Below are 19,434 nucleotides of genomic sequence, written 5' to 3'. Positions count from 1 at the left end.
CCACTGAAGGGCAGCATGATCAGTTCTGATAACAAATGCTGTGCCGCACAGGTAGTACTTAAAGTGTCTCACCCCCGCCACCACAGCCAACAGCTCTCGTCGTGTGACACAGTAGCGCCGCTCACTCCTGTTCAGGACCCAGCTGAAGTACGCCACCACCTTCTCCCCTTCTGGCCCAACCTGCGACAACACCGCTCCCAGCCCCACATTACTTGCGTCAGTGTCCAGGAAAAAAGGCAGGGCGGGGTCAGGGGGGGCAAGGACTGGGGACTCTGTCAGCGATCTCCGGAGGGTGTCGAACGCCTGCTGACAGTCCTGGGTCCAGATGAAGTCACGGTCCTTCTGCAGCAGGTGGAAGAGTGGTGTGGCTATGGAGGAAAAGCCCTTCACAAACCTCCTGTAATAAGACGCCAATCCTAGGAAGCTTTTGAGCTGTTTCTGGTCTGCTGGTGTGGGCCACTCGGTAATGGTGTGAATTTTTTCCTCATAAGTGCTGATGCCCTCACGACCCAGCTTGTGGCCCAGAAACTCCACCTCCCTCCTCATGAAGTGGCACTTGTCGGGATGCAGCTTCAAGCCTGCAGCCGCCACCCTCTCCAACACTTGTCTCAGGGCATCCAGGGCAGCATCAAAGGAGCTCCCGTGCACTAGAAGATCATCCAGGTAAACCAGACACCGTTGCCGTGGGACGCCGGCCAGTACACTGTCCATAAGCCTCTCGAAGGTCGCAGGAGCGCTGCAAAGGCCAAAGCTCAGGACTTTGAACTGCCATAGTCCCCTGTTAGTGCAGAAGGCTGTCTTCGGTCTGGATTCCGGGGACAGTGGCACCTGCCAGTAGCCACTCCGCAGGTCCAGGGTGGAAAACCAGGAGGACCCGGCTACTAAGTCGAGAGACTCATCAATCCTGGGAAGGGGGTAAGAGTCTTTCTTCGTCACTTTGTTGAGTGGTCTGTAGTCCACACAGAAACGCATCCTAGGACTTTTTTTCTTAGGCACCATCACCACCGCGGAGGCCCACGGGCTATCAGATGGCTCTATGATGCCCGCCTTCATCATTTCACACAGCTCTCTGTCTGCAGCCTCCTGATGAGCCAGGGGCAGGCGGCGGGGGCGCACTTTAATAGGCTGGGCATCCCCGGTCTCAATGACGTGCTCTACCAAGTGTGTCAAGCCAACATCACTTTCTTTCAGGGCAAAAATGTCACTAAACTCTTTTAGTACCTGCCATAGACTCTCTTGCTGCTGTGGAGTCAGCCCCTCACAGTTCTTTGACCAGATACTCCTCAATGCTGAGAGCCTCTCCTCCTCCTCCTCCTCCGCTCGCTGTTCTGCTGGCAGGTCTGCAGGGGTGGAGGTGGACGCCGCGGCAGATGCTGTGCAGGCCGGGGGAGGAATAAGCGGCACCTTCTTCCCATCAGGGAGTACGAGGAAGCCTTTGCTTAAGTCCAGTACACCACCAATGGCTCGTAAAAAATCCAGCCCAAGGATGCAGGCGTCCTGCACGTTAGCCACCCAGGCAGCATAAGACACACCGAGGTCCCCCACCTTGAACTGGAACACCCCCCTCCCTCTCATTGGGGCCAGGTCACCGGTCACAGTCTTAAGTTGCACATTAGTCGGTTGCACAGCAGCTCCGGTTGGGACAACATCGGGTCGGACTAGCGTTGCATTGGACCCCGTGTCCAGCAGGGCCGTACAGGACACCCCCGCAATCGTCACTGGAACATGGCAAAAGCCGCCAACCTGGGTCCAGCCCACAGTGATGGCCGCACCGGGTGGAGGTGGCGGTGGTGCGGGGATGTCGTTCTCCCAGGCCCGTGTACTCCCGCCTACACGGGCCCGTGGGCGTTTCCCTGAACCGCTGCAAGCTTGGGGCACTGCCTGATGATGTGTCCGACTTGTCCATATCCCCAGCAGCTCTGAGGTCGGCGGTGTAGGCCAGCCCGAGGGGGAGGCGACTGCAGCGAAGCTGCCTGTACCAAACTGCACAGGCCCACTGGCGTCTTCATCTGTTCCACAGGTGCTGACACAGCCCTCACCACGTGTGCGTCATCAGCGCCCCCAGAGGATCCTGCAAGCATCTCCCTCTCCAACGCTAGCTCTTCAGAGTGTGGCCGGCCGAGCAAGCTGAGTTTGCATACGGAGCAAAGGCACTCGACTTCATGGGCCAAAATGCGGAGGGGCTCACCTGGCAATCTGCGTCTGTTGTGGAACTCTGACCTCAGCAGCACAGGTTGGTTATACTTCCCGAAGCGCCTCTGAAGTGCTCCGACCAGAGCATTATAATCTCCCCTCTGCTCCTCGGTCAGCAGCAGCAGGCATGCAGCTGCATCCTCACACAGGCACAAAGCCAATTGGAGAGCTTTATGTTCCTCAGACCAGCCAGCTGCAACAGCTAACAGCTCGAACTGTGCGATAAACACTTCCCATGGCGTCTTGCCGCTGAACTTAGGCGTTTTTATATTCGCTGCAGCTTGCTGGGCGCCGTCATGTTTGTTTACATCACGTGACGGCGCGCCAAGCGAGGTCGACTCCTTCCCGCCGGAATCGCGGCCGCTGTGCGAACAGTTTCCGAGCCTAGTCGAACCTGGAGAAAATCCAGCCTCGGCAGACAGCCGCAGCGCCGTTTCCCTCACTCCATGGGCGGGCGAGCGCGGACGAACCTCCCTCTCCTCCGTCTCCTTCTTAATCCTGCCCGGCAACATCCTCGTCTCGTAACGGCAAGTGTCGCCAGCAACAGGGCGTCGGGCGTTCTGGGGTTCTTTTTTCTTTCTTCACTTCTGACACCAATGTAACATTCACAAGAACCAGACGGTTGGGTCTCAGTTTGTCCGTTTATTCGGCACATAAGCAAGCGGGTTGCTAACTCAGGGGAGAGCGCCCTCGTACTACACCTCTCTTCAGTCTGGCACACACACAGAACAACCAGGTCCCCCCACCTCTTCCTGTACACCCCCCTCACTACTTCCTGCAGCACAACCAAACATGAATCTTAAAGGAACAACAACAGTGTGCAGGGATAACCAACATGTCACTGTCCAATAACACTTAAACATCGTTACAATATTTTGAGGTGAGAATGTAGCTGTATAAACTTCAAATATCTGATCCCATCGACACATCGTTTTCAACCCCCCCCCCCCCCCCCCCCCGGTCTTTCCCTATTCGGGTTAAAGATGATATATAAGTCACTTTGATAACTTAAAAATGTTATTGTTTGGCTTTATCAGTGTTTTATTTGTTCGTGAGTAAATCGGTTTGGCTGAGACTAAAGTTATTCGACTAGATTAAATTAAATTTAACTTTATTAATCCCTCCGGAGGGTTCCTCTGGGGTTTTCACACAGCTGAATAAACATCAAACAGAAAACTAATTAAAGAAAGTGTGAGACGGTCGAGAGTTTACGTCAGTGCCCGGTTATATTTTCACTCCACCGAGGGAGCTCATGACATACTACCCGGCTTTCTTTAGACCGCGAAGTGCGGGTCCTCAAGTGGAAGCAGCCTCTGAATTTGCACACCCCCGCTGTTTCCGGGCCGGCCAATAATAACGGTGACATTTAACGTATTTTATCCGATAAATAAACCCTGTAAAATGTATTTATCACCCCCCCCCCCCCCAACAGCCCTTTTGAATGTCTCCCTAATTCTGAGGTCTCAAGGTTGGGAAAGTATAGCCACAACACCTCACTCTTGGAGCACTTTTTTGCCACATGTATCGCAAACCATGTCTCAGCTGTTTGTGAAGGTAAAATACGTCCGCACAATTACGCTCAGCCATTGTTGTGAGTGCGCGCACCAAGGGGCTGCGAGACATTTATACAGCCGTATTTCGCACATGATTATGAAAGGCGGAAGAGGAAGTAGTTTCTTTGAATGTAGACAATCCGAATGTTATAGTTTCTTTCCACTGTGTTGCTGTAAATGATAAACTACAAATTAACCCTTAATTACTAAAAATATCAATATTTTAATGTGAGAATCGATTCTAGAACATAAATGACTGGTATCGGAGGAATCGATATTTCAGGATCAATCCGCACATCACTACCAGAAACCCCTCCTTCCTGCTTTAGCCAGTTTGCCTTCCTCTGCTCCAACCAAGTTCCCTCCTTCCAGTGTTGCGAACTTAGCGACTTTGTCACTATATTTAGCGAGTTTTCAGACCCCTTTTTAAAAAAAAAAGTCGCTAAAAAAAGACGTGAAAGCGCGTATTGCTTTTACTCTTAACAAGCAGCGGGTGCTGTAAGTTCTTCTTTTACTCTTTTACTCTTATGCTGTTTTGTGGATCACAAGGTTTACAGCAAAATCTCCAGTGTTAAATTAACACTAGAGAGTGTCTATATGGGTCCACACCTCTGAGTGTTAAATTAACACTTTTGACAGTGTTATATGTTTAAAAGTAACCTAGTCAGTTTTTTTTTTTTTTTGCCTGTCCCATTTGGCTCTTTTGCCATCAGAATTATTGTCTAAAGGCAAAGAAAGATGCCCAACGGATTTACTTTACCAAATTGACCATCCCAGCCTTGCCATAATGGTCTATTTGATTCACCTTTTATTGTTTATTTTATTTTCACTTGCTGAATACGGGACAGACTTGACTGGGGGAAAGAAGGGGAGAAAGAAAGAGGGAAAGAGAAACAGCTGAGAAGAGGAACGGGGGAGAAGGGAAAAAAACAAAAACCAACAGAATGGGCAGAAAAAAAAAGAAAAGAAAAAGAAAATGCATATATTGATCACCTGGATCACCTGTTGAGAAAGAAAAAGGAAAACAAGCAGAAGAGAACAAGAGTAATAGAATAAACAACATCACAATGATATATGGGAATATAACAGTAAATAGGCCTACTAAATATTTAGTGCAGCACATAAGATCAACAGAACACAGTGTGCTTTGAGGTAGGAGCCAAAAAGGGTGTAGTTTGTGGGTGTGATCACCACAGTGCCTATTTCGGGTCACTTTTGCCGGTCCAAGCCCGGGTAAAGGAGCAGGGTTGGAATTGTGACATTAAAAAAAACAATAATTGCTAAAAGAAATTTAAGTTGTAGTTCTAAATAAACTCTAAATGCATAGGACATTTTTTACTCACATTATGTCTCTTCCATGATGTTATTTCTCTCTCCAACAACATAGGTTACAATTAGATTAGCATGACCAATTATGCAAATTAGACAATGACGTCATTTGACTTCTAGCGACTTTTAGGACAACCAATAGCGATTTTCCTTACTGAGGAGTTGGCAACACTGCCTCCATCTTTGGTTCAGCTGACTGGAGCTACTTTTACATTTAAAACAGTAAGAGCTAAACTCACCCTCAGCTTTTATGTGAATGGAGATTATTATTAACCACTGTGGTGTAATTTTGTGGTGAAGACTGTATTTCTCTGCATACAGGGAGTACCACATCTTGCTAGTTAATGATTCAAACGCTGATCCAGCAAAAGTCGGCCAGAAAAGGTGAGGTGGCTACAATAAGTGATGAGTAACTCTGAAAATTGTTTTGAGGGAAATATTACTAAAAGATTGGAATGAATCATTAGGACACTAGAAAGACTACAAGAATTGACTTTCTCCTGTTTTTTCTTACAATTTTGTTGTGTTTTGATTAATAAGCTATAATGTTTAGCAAGTTACTCAGGTTTGCTAGCAAGTTCGGTTACCTGGTTGCAGATTTAGTTAGCCGATTATTTTGCAGGATATTACACTGCTGTAATTTCACAAATGTTGTTTTTAATAATTCAAATATTTAAAAAGTGTGTACAATATATTTGGTGACCCCCCCCCCCCCACCCCCCCAAAAAAGAAAACCCTATCTTAAACTTTAATATCTTATTTTAGCATTAGCATAAAGTTAGCATAAATCCCTTACACTCCTGTTAGGAAAATTTTATTTTAGTCTGTATGCAGCAGAAATATTTTCGTTTTCCTGAATAACTCTTTTTTTCTAACATGTGGATCTTCTTCAGCAACTAAGAACCAAATTAGTAGTTGGATGAGCATGCTGTGTGGGTCTAAATATTACTATTTTAATTTAAATTCGTTTGTTTAATGAAAGACAGTTTGGTTCTCTGGCTAGGCAAGGCACAGTTATAGGAGCTAAAAACATAAACACAGATATGTGAAAATATTTTTTAAAAAGACTAAAAACCTTTAACTACATAGTTCTAAAAATATATATTTCTATTTATTTTACAGGCACATGGGATTTGAAGTCTCTCTGAGTTCTGGTTGGGATAACAGGAAGGATCGAAAGGAATCAAAGCACAAAGCAAGGGGGTAATAAGATTCATCACAATACCGAGAATGGCTTTTTAAATTAATTTGATCCTGTGCTCTAAGGCTGTTTAAATTACTCAACCAAGTAAAATACTAAAATCCTAGATCATAGTTTGGATGATATGATGGCTGAGTGATATGACATAAAGATCATTCATAAGTCGAAGCAAACATTTGAGACACTACAAGCTTTTTTATTTTATTTTATTTTTCTAAACCGACTGATCCAAATCGTTTCTCAGCTTAGAGGAATTTTAGTTTTTAAGAAACTAACAAAACATTTTAGAGGTTTTTTCGTCTTTTAAAATTAAAACAGTTTTACTGTTCAAGCTGTTTTTTACTCAGACTCATAACAAAATGTGCAAAAGGGCAGCTGCTGTTGCTTCAGGAATTTCTTAATCATCTGTTCACATAAACTAATGCCACATATGCAGTTGTAACCTTAATGTAACATCTGAGTGAATGTGGCCAGGATTTTGAGCACTGCAGGTACACAAGCATGAGTTTATGAATGAAATTGATTATGTATGCAATGTTACACAATATCAATAGAAGCAATATAATTTTATTCTTTATCTTTTTTGAAAATATACAACCCTACGTTGTCCCCTCACAGTTAATTATGTGAATAGGCGAATGTGGATATAACCACAAATGTTCAGCATGTATTTAAGACTGAGGGTCTGTGTTGTTAGTCCAATAATCACACAACTGGTATGATAATTCCAACTTTAATCGTCACCTTCTTTCATTCATACACACAAGAGGAAAAGAACTGCCCATCCCAGAAACCTCTATGTCCCCTTCCCGCCTACACGTAGCCATGCCCCCCTTCACTGTACACTTGCACAGTGGGACAGATACATCTTAACAATATCCCCTTTTCCCACGGGGTGGCTGTAGCTCAGGTGGCAGAGCAGGTCAGCCACTAATCAGAAGGTTGGTGGTTCGATCCCAGGCTGCCTCCTGGCTGCATGCCAAATATCCTTGGGCAAGATGCTAACAGGTACAGTAGGCAAACCCCATGTTTGCCTACTGGTGGTGGTCAGAGGGCCCGGTGGCGCCAGTGTCCGGCAGCCTCGCCTCTGTCAGTTGGGCAGCTGTGGCTACAAAGTAGCTTGCCATCACCAGTGTGTGAATGTGTGTGTGAATGACTGAATGTAGTGTAAAGCGCTTTGGGGTCCTTAGGGACTGAGTAAAGTGCTATACAAATGCAGGCCATTTACCATTCTTTAAAGGAAAACAGATTAGAACAATTTCCTTTTTTTCTTTTTGAACAATATAACAGCTAAACATAATATAACACTCCAAACTAGTGTTTAAAAGAAACATTTTTATGAGTGTTAATTTTTATTTTTTGTCATTTGTCCTTTCAGCTTTCTAGCTGCCATTCCCCTTCTCTCAGGGCTCTTAGCAGTCCAAGTGCTGATGTTCCCACTTTTGTCAGGCAGTTAGCAAGCTGCTCTTTAGTAGATGTCCATATGATGTGCTGAATAGTCCCTGTGTGCATAAGTTCTTTGATGCTACTGATGTCGAGCCGAAGCCTCTTCTCAGTTACAGATTTTGTGGACTTGATAGCATCAAGAAGGGAATGGTTGTCTGTTACACAGACAATTGGCAAGATGTTGTGTGTACCATCACCAGTGGTGAGCTCAGAATAGAGTGCAGCCAGAAAAACAGCACTGTTGATCCCATCTACAAGGGCCAAAGTCTCTCCTGCTAGTGTACTCCGTGCCACCCTGCTGATCCGTTTTGACTGCCAACATATGGGCGAAAACTTTCCTACTTCTCCCATCAACATGATAAAATGTCCACCTTGTGTGCCTCCGTCTGAGAGGTTGCCCATGGAGGAATCACTAAACACCACTAATTTGAGGGATTTGCTTTCACCCAAGAACTGAAACCGCAGGGTAACCTCCTCTGATTTAAGTTTTCTGATCAGTTTGTTTGTGCAGTGCATTGTCTGAATGGTAGCATGTTTTGTGCTTGATGCCAGGATGGAAATGTCACACATGATGTCAGGTCTGAACCGGAACCGGATGTAAGTTCCAAAAAACTGAATTTTGGAACTGAAATTGAATTGTAGAACTGAAACTGAATGGTGAGAAGTGAATCTGAAATTATTCGAGAGCTGAATTTTTAAAGGATAAAATGCAGTTTCAAAGCAAATCAATTCATTTTCAAAATATAAAATTCAATTTCAATTTAGTGATGATCATTTTCAAACCATAAATTCAATTTCAAATTAAAATTCAATTTCAATTTAGTGATGATCATTTTCAAACCATAAATTCAATTTCAAATTAGACTAATTCAAATTCAGTTTTCAAAAGCATTTATTCAAGTTACAATTCCGATTCAATCCGAGCAATTCAAATTCAAATTTAACTTATTCAAATTCAGTTTCTGATGGCACAGATTTCTGCCCATAGATGTCTTCCTTCACCACTAATATTTCATCTCTGTTTTTATCTGTGCATGACTTGGCATCCTTAGATAGTGTCACATGAAGGTTGTTTACTTGCTCCACATTAATGGAACCCATGGATCCAGCAATTTCCTCTGGCTCACTGTACTCCATGTTGTACCACTTTCTGTTTTTCCCAGTGGCTTTTCCTGCTCGACTGATTATTTTTCCAGCATATGTTTGACCTGTTTCTTTGTCTGTGTATTTAATTATTTGTCCAACTTTAAGTTTTGATCCTTCTATATCTGTGATTGAGTGAGACAGTGTGGGATCTTTTTCTCCAGGTTGTATTGGATCAGAGGACTCGCTGTTTTCTGCAGTACCGAGCAGTTCATTTTCTGTACTGCCAAGTGGTTCATCGTTAGTTGGTGCCATCTCCCCATTTTCATTTTCAAAATCGTGTTCCTCACCAAGTACTGCTGCTGGGGTCTTTAAAAGATTTTCATCTGTTTTACTCTGATTTTCCTCTTCAGTTTCTTCCATGTTCAATTGTGGTTCATCCACTTTTCTGAGCCTAGACTGGTGTACTCTGACATAGGTTCCTCCATGCCTGACAAATATTATTACACCATCTTGGCCAATGACCACCCCTGGACCTTTCCACTCATGACAGTCCGTCCTTTTGTAATAGACTTTGTCCCCCATTTCATATTTGTCATTAATGGATCGCAGCTGTTTGCGAAGGGCCCTTCGTATCCTCTCAGAGCATTCAGCTTCTGTAAAAGCTCATCTCGTTGGGTCCTTGGGCAAGACACTTCATCCGTTGCCTACTGGTGGTGGTCAGAGGGCCCGGTGGCGTCAGTGTTTGGCAGCCTCGCCTCTGTTGGTGTGGCTACAATGTAGCTGCCATCACCAGTGTGTGAATGTGTGTGAATGTGTGCGTGAATGGGTGGATGACTGGATATGTAAAGCGCTTTGGGGTCCTTAGGGACTAGTAAAGCGCTATATAAATACTAAATAATAAATTTACCATCTCATGGCATGCAACGTTGTAATGTGCTGGGCTATCCATGTACTCACTTCAGCAGGCACGTGCAGAGGGGGGGGCTAGAGGGGCTTGAGCACCCGCCCCTTTCCTGATGGGTGCCCAAGGTGCCATTTTGTTGAGGCAACTTTTTAAAAAAATATATATATATATTTTTTAATGTGTGTGTGCGTGCGGAGTCCCGTCTGTGCCCCTCAACAATAATATTTAACTATTAATCACAGTTTTGCTAAATAAAAGGATCTGGCTTGCATCAGTCACATGATCACTATTAACCAATGATCGCAAACACAAGTTAACTCAGAGACACAGACTGATGCGACAAAACCAGTAAGTAGGTGTACAGCGCACACTGTAGTGTGTAGCACCCAGGAGTATTAGCTTATTACGTACACGTTGGTAAGCTGTCTTGTTGCAACTGACGAACTGAAACAAACGAGCGTGCTGTGTGTGCAACAGCGTGACAAACATTACCTGTCCTTTTATTAACTGCACAAGTAGTGCTGGTCATAGCTGCTGGCTACCTGTGTAAGGCTGTCATGGGTCTGTAGCTCTGTCCACCGTTTTAGGGAACATATTTAGTTTTAAAGTAAGTTACAGGGCTTTTCCTGCCTTTCTGGAGGGATTATATTTCACTAAAAACTATCTAATATGCATGTCCACATAATTATGCATTATAATAATATTTTAAAAAACACACGCTGTATTTTAAAGAACATACATTAAGAAGCAGGTTATATTAGATTTATATTTTAAATAAGACAAAATTTGGATTTTACAGCAGTAAAATGATTGTATCTCTACAGTTTAAAAATGTAATAAGCTTTGCCCCTGCACAGAGTGGATAGTGAAACAAATGGAATCATCATAAATACATTATTTCATATTTATTACTTCCCCCTCCTCTTTGCTTTATTATTGTAGCTCTAGTAATAAATAATAATGTAAGGATTCTGGATCAGCACCATGATGCCCATAGTATATACAGTATTCTGAAGAAGGTCTAAAATGTCACTGTGTGTGCATGTGTGTGTTTTATTTAGATGGATTTTTAAAAAAAAATATTACTCATGATATAACATTGTCCAGACATGCCTGGTAAGGACATGAGGAGGAAACAGTAGGAGCTGTGTGAGGCTACTAAAGGCAGGGCTATAACATTTTTCTGTCATCATTTAGATTAAGTGCAAGAGTAGTTAGGTGTGGATAATTAAATTATAGTTTATTGCAATAGCAAGTTGTGCCTTGTTCTCAGATGGACAGCAAGTGGAGAGTGATATATGAAATGATGGGATGGAAGGAAGAAGAGAAGCAAAGACTGATTCACAGGCAGAGCCTAAATTATTTCTCACAGTTTTTTACTGCCTTATGGTTCCAAGCGCTGTCACCAATCTTTGCATTTTGTTATTATCTCATGACACTTGTTTAATCAGCTACCATCTCTCCTGTGGACTTTTTACTGTCTACAGTCTCAGATCAACACAGCCCTGCCCTCCAGCACTATCCACAGCAACCCCTCAACAGCAACATTGTACCCATCAGGTAAAGCATCAGCTACATTTGCTTTGCCTTGTTGCCCATATTAGATTCTTGATGAATGTGTGTTGTTGTTATTCAGCCTGGCTCAATGTGCCCCTTTTTAACTTTGAGCACCCGCCCCTTTAAACCTCTCTGCACAGCCCTGCACTTCAGTTTCCAAAGCTGGGGGTCTGTCAGTAAGGACTGAAGATTTGGATTTTGTCCAAAGACAAGTTGATAGGGACTGTAGCCATGTACATTGTGTATACAGTTCTTTGCCATCAAAGCCCAGTCCGGAGCAGTTTTCCAGTCACACTCATTGTCTCTCTTTACCTTCAGTAACATTTCAGTAAGGATTTGATTGTGCCTTTCAAGCAAGCCATTGCTCCATGGACTATACCCTGTAGTGGTTTTAACCTCAATGTTAAATTTCTCCGCCATGCTTCTTATTTCTTCATTATTAAATTCACCGCCATTGTCACTGAATAGTCTGCGTGGTGGACCGTGGATGCTTATCCAGCAGTGGATAACGTGCTTCACTATCTCCCTGCTCCTTAAAAATCTTTTGCTGATGAACTTTTTATCAAGACCCGTGGGAATAAAGCTTAAATATAAAGACCCAGGTTCTCTGTTCAGATTAGGGCTGTGATACAAGTAAGCATAATGAGTCTGTGTTGAAGCGGCACTGAGTCCATATTACTCTGTTTGACAAGAATCTACAGTTTTCCTTGTGATTTTGATCATGTAATATACTGAAATGTCTATTGTCCTTGAGTGTTTGATTTAGTGCAGAAAAACACATGGATTTGATGCAAAATGCAAATAATATTGGGAACTTCTCATCAAAACGGAACTCTCAAGCTTAAAATATTCAGAATATTTTGAGTTATTTTTGCTTCATTCTTTGCTTTGAGTCAAGAAGATCAGTTAAAACTACCGTGTGCCCACATTAATTACATTAGATTGTTGTTTTTATGTTTAAATTTGCTGTACACTGCATGCGTGTCCTGGCTGATCATGAGTTAAAAAATGAGCAACGTGAAGGATTGTCCCAGTTTCAGGCCGTCAGTAAGGTTCGTGTTTGGGTAGTGTTGATACTGTGCTACTGGGTCACTTGCACCGTGGTGTCCGGAAGATTACAGATGAAAGATATAGTGCCTTAACCCATTTGATTTGTCTTTTGATTTATTTATTTTTTTGTAATTTATTTTCTTGTGACATAAATGAACCAAGTAAAGAAAGCTTTAAAGCAGGGGTCACCAACCTTTTTGAAAGTGAGAGCTACTTCTTGGGTACCGATTAATGTGAAGGGCTACCAGTTTGACACACACTTCTCAAATAACAAATTTCCTCAGTTTAACTTAATTATGTGTTATCATTAATAATTAATGATATTCATTTATGTACGGACACTAATTATGTTAATTATTTTTCACCATAATTATAAAGAATGCAAGTAGGAAACAAGGTAGGAAACATAAATATCAATATGCAACGCTTTATTTCTATATATCTCTGCAAGTATTTACATTTTGAAGTGATCACTTCTACAACATCTTCACTTACCACTAACAAATTTTAACAAATCATGCACTGTTACATACATTATTTTTGTATGTATGTAACATACAAAAAATCAACTTTCAAATTTTACAGAACTTTTCACCAAATTGGCAGCATTTTAAAGCAAATTGTCACATGTTACACTTAACAAACACATTTGTTTTTCAATAATTAAATTCAACTTTGACATGACACTGTAATGTTGCCACTGAGAACATCTAATATGGCTTTCTTTGTCTGTTAGTGGGAAACCTGGCATTGCAGGCTGTTCACCAGTGTGTTGTAATCTGGGGTATAACTTGACACTGCAACTCTGAGTGAGTCTTGCAGATGTGCATCAGAGAGGCGTGTTCTGTGTTTGTTCTTGATGAAGTTCATGTCAGAAAAGGCTGATTCACAAAGATAGGTTGAACCAAACAGGCTGGCAACCTTCATAGCTGCTGTGCACACACCACTGTACTTTTCTGTGTCAACAAGGCACCAAAAGTTTGGTGCGCCCAGATAGGCTATGAGGTGGACGTCATTTTGCAATGTTACAATTTCGATTTCCACCTGTCCAGCATCCAAGCTGAACATTGAACTTAGTTGCTCAGCAATGCATGTTGTGTCCACATTCATGAAAGGATTGGAAACAAATGAGACACATGGCTCAAGCTGATCAAGGTCACTAAACCTGTTCTCAAACTCTTGACCAAGTCGGTTTATGACTTGAGTGTACTTTTCTGCAACTTTGTCAAAAGTCTCAGATGCAGAAGCATTGTCTTTCAGCACCATCTGCACAGAGGGAAAGTGCAGCACCTTTTTTCTCTGTAAATGCACAGAGAAAATGTTCATCTGGGCTTTAAATCCATTTAAAGCACTTATCATGTCAGCAACAGTCTTACCTTTGCCTTGCAGCTCACAGTTCAAATGGTTCAGTTTCCTAGTAATGTCTGTTAAAAACGCAAGGTCAAGTGTCCACTCAGTGTCCTCCAGCAGAGATGTGTCTTCCCCTTTGGATTGCATGAACTCCTTGATTTCACCCAAAAGTGACAAAAAACGAAGCAAAATCCGTCCCCTGCTGAGCCATCGGATTTCCGTATGTAGTAGCAGGTCACCATATTCAGCTGACAGCTCCTCCAATAGCACCTTGAATGTTCTGTGCTGTTTAGCTCTGGAGCGGATGCTGTTTATGATTTTCACGACGGGAGTCATGACGTGCTCGAAGCCGATCACCTTTGCACATAACGCCTGCTGGTGAATGATGCAGTGGTAATGCATGAAGTTTGGGAACTCTGTGTCACCTTTACAGTGAGCGATGAATCCCGTATGTCGGCCCATCATAGCAGGAGCCCCGTCGGTAGTCACTAATACCAGCTTTTCCAACGGTACCTTTTTCTTCGCGAAAAACTCCTTCACCGCGTTATAGATGTCAACTCCCTTCGTAGTTGTCTTTAGCGGCAGTAGTGTCAGAAGTTCTTCTTTTGTGGAGAAACCATCAAATACCATCCGGATAAAGACCATCAGCTGTGCTGTACTGCTGCTGTCGACGGACTCGTCACACTGGATGCTAAACCAACTGCACTTTGCCAGATCCTGATCCAACTGATCCGCCAAGTTCCCGGACATAGCCGACACTCTTCTAACAATTGTAGTTGCCCCCAGCTGGACATCAGAGAGAGTGGAGATTACATCGTTTCCATATTTCTCGTCTTTAAGCACAGTTTTTGCAATTATCATCATTGCTTCTTTGAAAACCTCCCCGTCTAAAAATGCCTTCTTTTTCTTAATCATGAAATGTGAAGCTCTAAATGAGGCTTCGGTTGCTTTTTGAGAGTTTTTCACCGGTCTCGTGAAAAAAGACTGCTGTTTGCTCAAACCTGCCTTTAATTCGCGGGCCTTTTCCGCTTGCAGTGTGCTGCCCTTTGGGTAGTTAGCATGGTAGCTTGTGTGACACGTTCGGAAATGTCTCTCCACGTTGTGCCGCTTTGCCGTTGCCACAGTTGCCCCTCAAATGAGACACACGCATGAAACTTTCACAGTGGTAAAAAAGAACTCTTCCTCCCATTCACTGTGAAAATTATATGTTTTCTTCCTTTTTTCAGCCATGTTTTCCTCATCTCCTCACCTTTGCCTTTGCTGGTCTTCACGGCAACTGTTTCCGTGGAGACCAGCTAGCACTAAATATTAGATCATGATCTAATATTTAATAATAAACATTTTTTATATATATATATTATCTCTAACAAATTAACACCAATGCAATTGTGATTAAAAAAAATAGCAAGAAAAAATGAAAATAGATGCAGCTTACTGGTAAGTTGTTATGGTGAGCTATTTTTAGAACAGGCACGCGGGCGACTCATGTGGTCCTTGCGGGCGACCTGGTGCCCGCGGGCACCGTGTTGGTGACCCCTGCTTTAAAGAATTGCTTTTTTGATGAATGCTCTATTCACCGTGGCAAAATAAATTATTCCATATATCAGCAGTTCCAGCACAACCTCAGTCATGTTCCCGTGTCATGTCTCTGTCCCTCTTGTCATGTACAGTTACAAGTAGTAGTGCGGGAGCTAGATTGTTTGAATACAAACTCTTCTTAGGAAGCCTCTAAAGTCAGGCACATCACATGCAAAGATTGCCCCACAAAAGTCTAGATCTTTAAAACTTTACTTACTTTAGACGTCTGCAGCCCTAGATTTGAGCAGATGGGTGTCTTCGGCTTAGAGGTTTTTTGGGGTTAGGTAGAGTATTGCACAAGTGAAAAAAAGTGTTCTTCTCCTTTTCTTCTCTTTACCCACATGTCCTGGAGTTAGATGGCGTCCCTGAGCCTGGTTTAACCAGACATCTCTTCCTTACAGAGGATTGTCTGATCTATTGTGTTTTCTCTCTAATATTGTAGGCTCTTTACTTTACGATAGAAACCACTTTAAGACAAAGTTTGTATTGCTGTCACTATATACACAAAACAAATTAATTTAATTGAAAATAAAATTTTATATTTATTAAATTTTAGGAGGAAAATGTTTAAATGACTCACACAAACAGGATTTACTAAGGTTGTAGATGACTCAAAGCTGTGAGCACGGCGCCAAAATTTTGGCTCTCTCCTGTAGCTCTTCGCTGAGTTTGGAGCCGAATCCCACATATTTCTGGTTGTGACACACGCTAGGCACAGATACACCCACACACACGTCGTTAACATTGGATGCACGTTTATTGTGAGTGTCCACAGAATGACAGCTGAACACCGTTTGACAGCGGTCGGTTTCCCCAGCTCCCTCTCCTCCGCTCCTCTCCGCCTCACTATATAAAGGGAAGGAAAACCACCAGCACCGCCCCGTTGCGCTCACTGCACCACTCCTCCCCTGCAGCCGCGCCCTGGACCACACCTCCGCCACACACCCCCACCGCCCGACTGAGGCCGGGAAGCCCACCGGCCGAACCTACTCCCCCCCTCGCGAGCGAGAGAGGAAATCGGCCACCGCCATCTGCGCCCCCGGCCTATGGACCACCTTGAACTTAAAAGGCTGCAAAGCCAGATACCACCGAGTGATCCGGGCGTTGGCATCCTTCATGCGATGAAGCCACTGTAGCGGGGCGTGGTCCAAGCAGAGGGTGAATGAGCGCCCCAGGAGGTAATAGCGAAGGGAGTCGACCGCCCACCGGATAGCCAAGCACTCCTTCTCCACGGTGCTGTAACGTCTTTCGCGCTCCGCCAGCTTCCGGCTGATGTAAAGAACGGGACGGTCGGCCCCCCTCACCTGCTGGGACAAAACGGCCCCCAGCCCTCTGTTCGAGGCGTCGGTCTGCAGAACAAAAGGGAGGGAAAAGTCAGGAGTGTGAAGCAGCGGCTCCCCACAGAGAGCCTTTTTCACCTGCACAAACGCCGCCTGGCACGGCCCCGTCCACTGAACCAGATCTGGAGCACCCTTCCGGGTAAGATCGGTTAAGGGGCTGGTCAGCTGTGCAAACCCTGGCACGAACCGGCGATAGTAACCCGCCAGCCCCAAAAACAGTCTCACCTCCTTTTTGGTCTTAGGGCGCGGGCAGGATGCGATAGCCGCCGTCTTCTCCACCTGTGGACGCACCTGCCCGCCCCCCAAGTGGTACCCCAGATACTGCACCTCCCTCCGTCCAACTGCACACTTCTTCGGGTTGGCCGTGAGCCCCGCCTCCCTCAGGGACCCCAGGACCGCGGCCACCCGCTGCACATGCTCCGCCCAGGTGTCGCTGTGGATGATCACGTCATCCAAGTAGGCAGCAGCACACGCAGCGTGCGGGCGCAGCACCCGGTCCATGAGACATTGGAAGGTGGCAGGGGTCCCGAACAAGCCGAACGGAAGCGTAACGAATTGGTACAAACCGTACGGAGTGGAGAAGGCCGTTTTCTCCCTGGACTCAGCAGACAAGGGAATCTGCCAGTAGCCCTTGGTTAAATCCAGTGTCATGAAAAAATGGGCCGTGCCCAGCCGATCCAGGAGCTCGTCGACCCGGGGCATGGGATAAGCATCAAAACGTGACACTTCATTCACCTTGCGATAGTCGACACAGAACCGTATAGACCCATCCTTCTTCACCACCAGAACGATGGGGCTACACCAGGCGCTGTGCGACTCTTCTATCACTCCCATCCTCAGCATGTCAGCCAATTCCCTCTGCACGATTTGGCGTTTATGCTCAGGAAGCCTGTAGGGCCGTGAACGCACCGTCACGCCAGGCTGCGTTACAAAATGATGCTCAATGAGAGACGTCCGGCCGGAGAACACGTCAGCAAAACGCTGTTGTAACGCGACAACGTCCGCTCTCTGGGCCTGTGTGAGATGGTCATCACAAGGGAGGGAGGCGGGAATGATGGAATTTGGCACCTCCGGCCCCAACTCATCTCTCTCCTTAACCAGGCTCACCAGAGAAGTGGTTTCAACCTCTCTCCACGCTTTAAGGAGATTGAGGTGATAGATCTGCGTGGCCCCTCCCCTGTCCGACCGAGTGACCTCATAGTCAACGTCCCCGGCTCGCCGTGGGATCACAAAGGGTCCTTGCCACTTGGCGAGCAACTTTGAGCTGGAAGAAGGGAGTAATACAAGCACTTTGTCTCCCGGTGAAAATTGCCTGAGTCTAGCCCCTCTGTCATACAGGCGTTGCTGACGCTGCTGAGCCTGGAGCAAATTCTCCCGTGACAACCTCCCCAAAGTGTGGAGTTTTGCTCTCAGGTCCAACACGTACTGAATCTCATTTTTGGCGGGGCTCGGACCGTCCTCCCAGCTTTCTTTAATCAGGTCGAGCACCCCACGTGGCCTCCTGCCGAACAGCAGTTCAAAGGGAGAAAATCCCGTGGAGGCCTGGGGCACCTCCCGCACTGCGAATAACAGAGGGTCTAGCCAGTGATCTCAATTGCGTTCATCCTCGTTAATGAACTTCCGAATCATGGACTTTAAAGTCTTATTCAGCCGCTCCACCAGCCCGTCAGTCTGAGGGTGGTAGACGCTGGTCCGAATAGATTTAATGCCCAGTAATTCGTACAGTTCCCGCAGTGTACGAGACATAAACGACGTGCCCTGGTCAGTCAGTATCTCTTTCGGGATTCCGACTCGGGAGATGACCTGAAACAGTGCCTGCGCTACACTCTTTGCAGAGATGGTGCGCAGCGGGACTGCTTCCAGGTACCGCGTTGCATAATCCACCAGGACTAACACAAAGCGGTAGCCACGTGCACTCCGGTGAAACGGCCCGATGAGGTCCATGCCAATGCGCTCGAACGGGACCTCTATGAGTGGAAGCGGACGCAAAGGAGCTTTTGGTATGGCCGGCTGATTAACAAGTTGGCAGTCCGGGCAGGACGGGCACCAGCGGCGCACATCCGCTCGGATGCCCGGCCAATAAAATCGGGCCGTTATTCGCTCCAGAGTCTTTTCGTATCTCATATGCCCTGCCATGGGGTTATAATGAGCCGCCTGGAAAATCGTTTCCCGGCGGCCCTGCGGCACCAACAGCTGGGTGTGTGTCACCTCCGTGCGAGTGTCACGACTCACTCAATATAACCTATCTTTCATTACAATGAAGTGTGGGTAGGTCCGCACGGCTTCAGGGCGCACCACGTGACCATCAATCTCAATCACTTGGTCAAAGGCTGAGCGTAGGGTGTCGTCACGAGACTGCTCCAGTGGGAAATCACCCGTGGGGGGAACTTCCGGAGCCAGCGGGGCTTCCTGTGAAGGACCCGCCGTCTCCCCCTCCCCAGAGTCAGTGTCGGACGACCCCGCGTCACCACTGAGCGCCGATCAGACATTACATGCTACTAGCGGTCGTGATCGCACCCCCGCGTACTGTCCCAACAGATGATGAAACCCCGGCCAATTCGTACCCAGAATTAGGGGATGCGACAGGCGCGGGCTAACCGCAGCCGTTACTCTATGCGTTTTGCCCTTATACTTTAATAACAGCGGCACTATGGGCACTATGCCCTCTGACGATCCCGGCTGCAGCCAGCATACGGCCTCGTCATGCAGCTTCCGGGCCCAAGCAAACGGCCAATCCGCCACGGCCAGCCGACAGGCCCGGAACTGCCGGCGATGATATTCAGCGGTGAGTCCCAACCGGTCCACCACCGCCCGGCTCACGTCCTGGAAGCTGCCCCTCGAAGCCGG

The 19,434-nt window shown here is 45.7% G+C and overlaps 1 protein-coding gene across 3 annotated transcripts in view; it reads left to right on the top strand.

Moving 5' to 3' along the window:
• LOC309695574 (gap junction gamma-1 protein-like) overlaps positions 1 to 19,434 on the top strand; it is a 73,427-nt gene that overhangs the window by 48,284 nt on the left and 5,709 nt on the right. Inside the window, exons 1-3 of one of the 3 annotated variants that reach the window (XM_082516311.1) lie at positions 5,239 to 5,297; positions 5,397 to 5,459; positions 6,198 to 6,278. The exons of 1 other annotated variant lie outside the window; for it this stretch is intronic. The gene's annotated coding sequence lies outside the window, so the exon portion shown is untranslated. Of the gene's footprint in view, positions 1 to 5,238; positions 5,298 to 5,396; positions 5,460 to 6,197; positions 6,279 to 11,114; positions 11,273 to 19,434 lie in introns of those variants that run through there. One more of the 3 variants, XM_082516313.1, reaches the window with a different exon arrangement.

This window comes from Aulonocara stuartgranti (assembly GCF_965226115.1).
Source record: "Aulonocara stuartgranti genome assembly, chromosome: 19".
Lineage (NCBI taxonomy): Eukaryota > Metazoa > Chordata > Actinopteri > Cichliformes > Cichlidae > Aulonocara > Aulonocara stuartgranti.
Note: the sequence above shows the minus strand (reverse complement) of the source record. Positions and strands in the feature narration are given on the sequence as shown.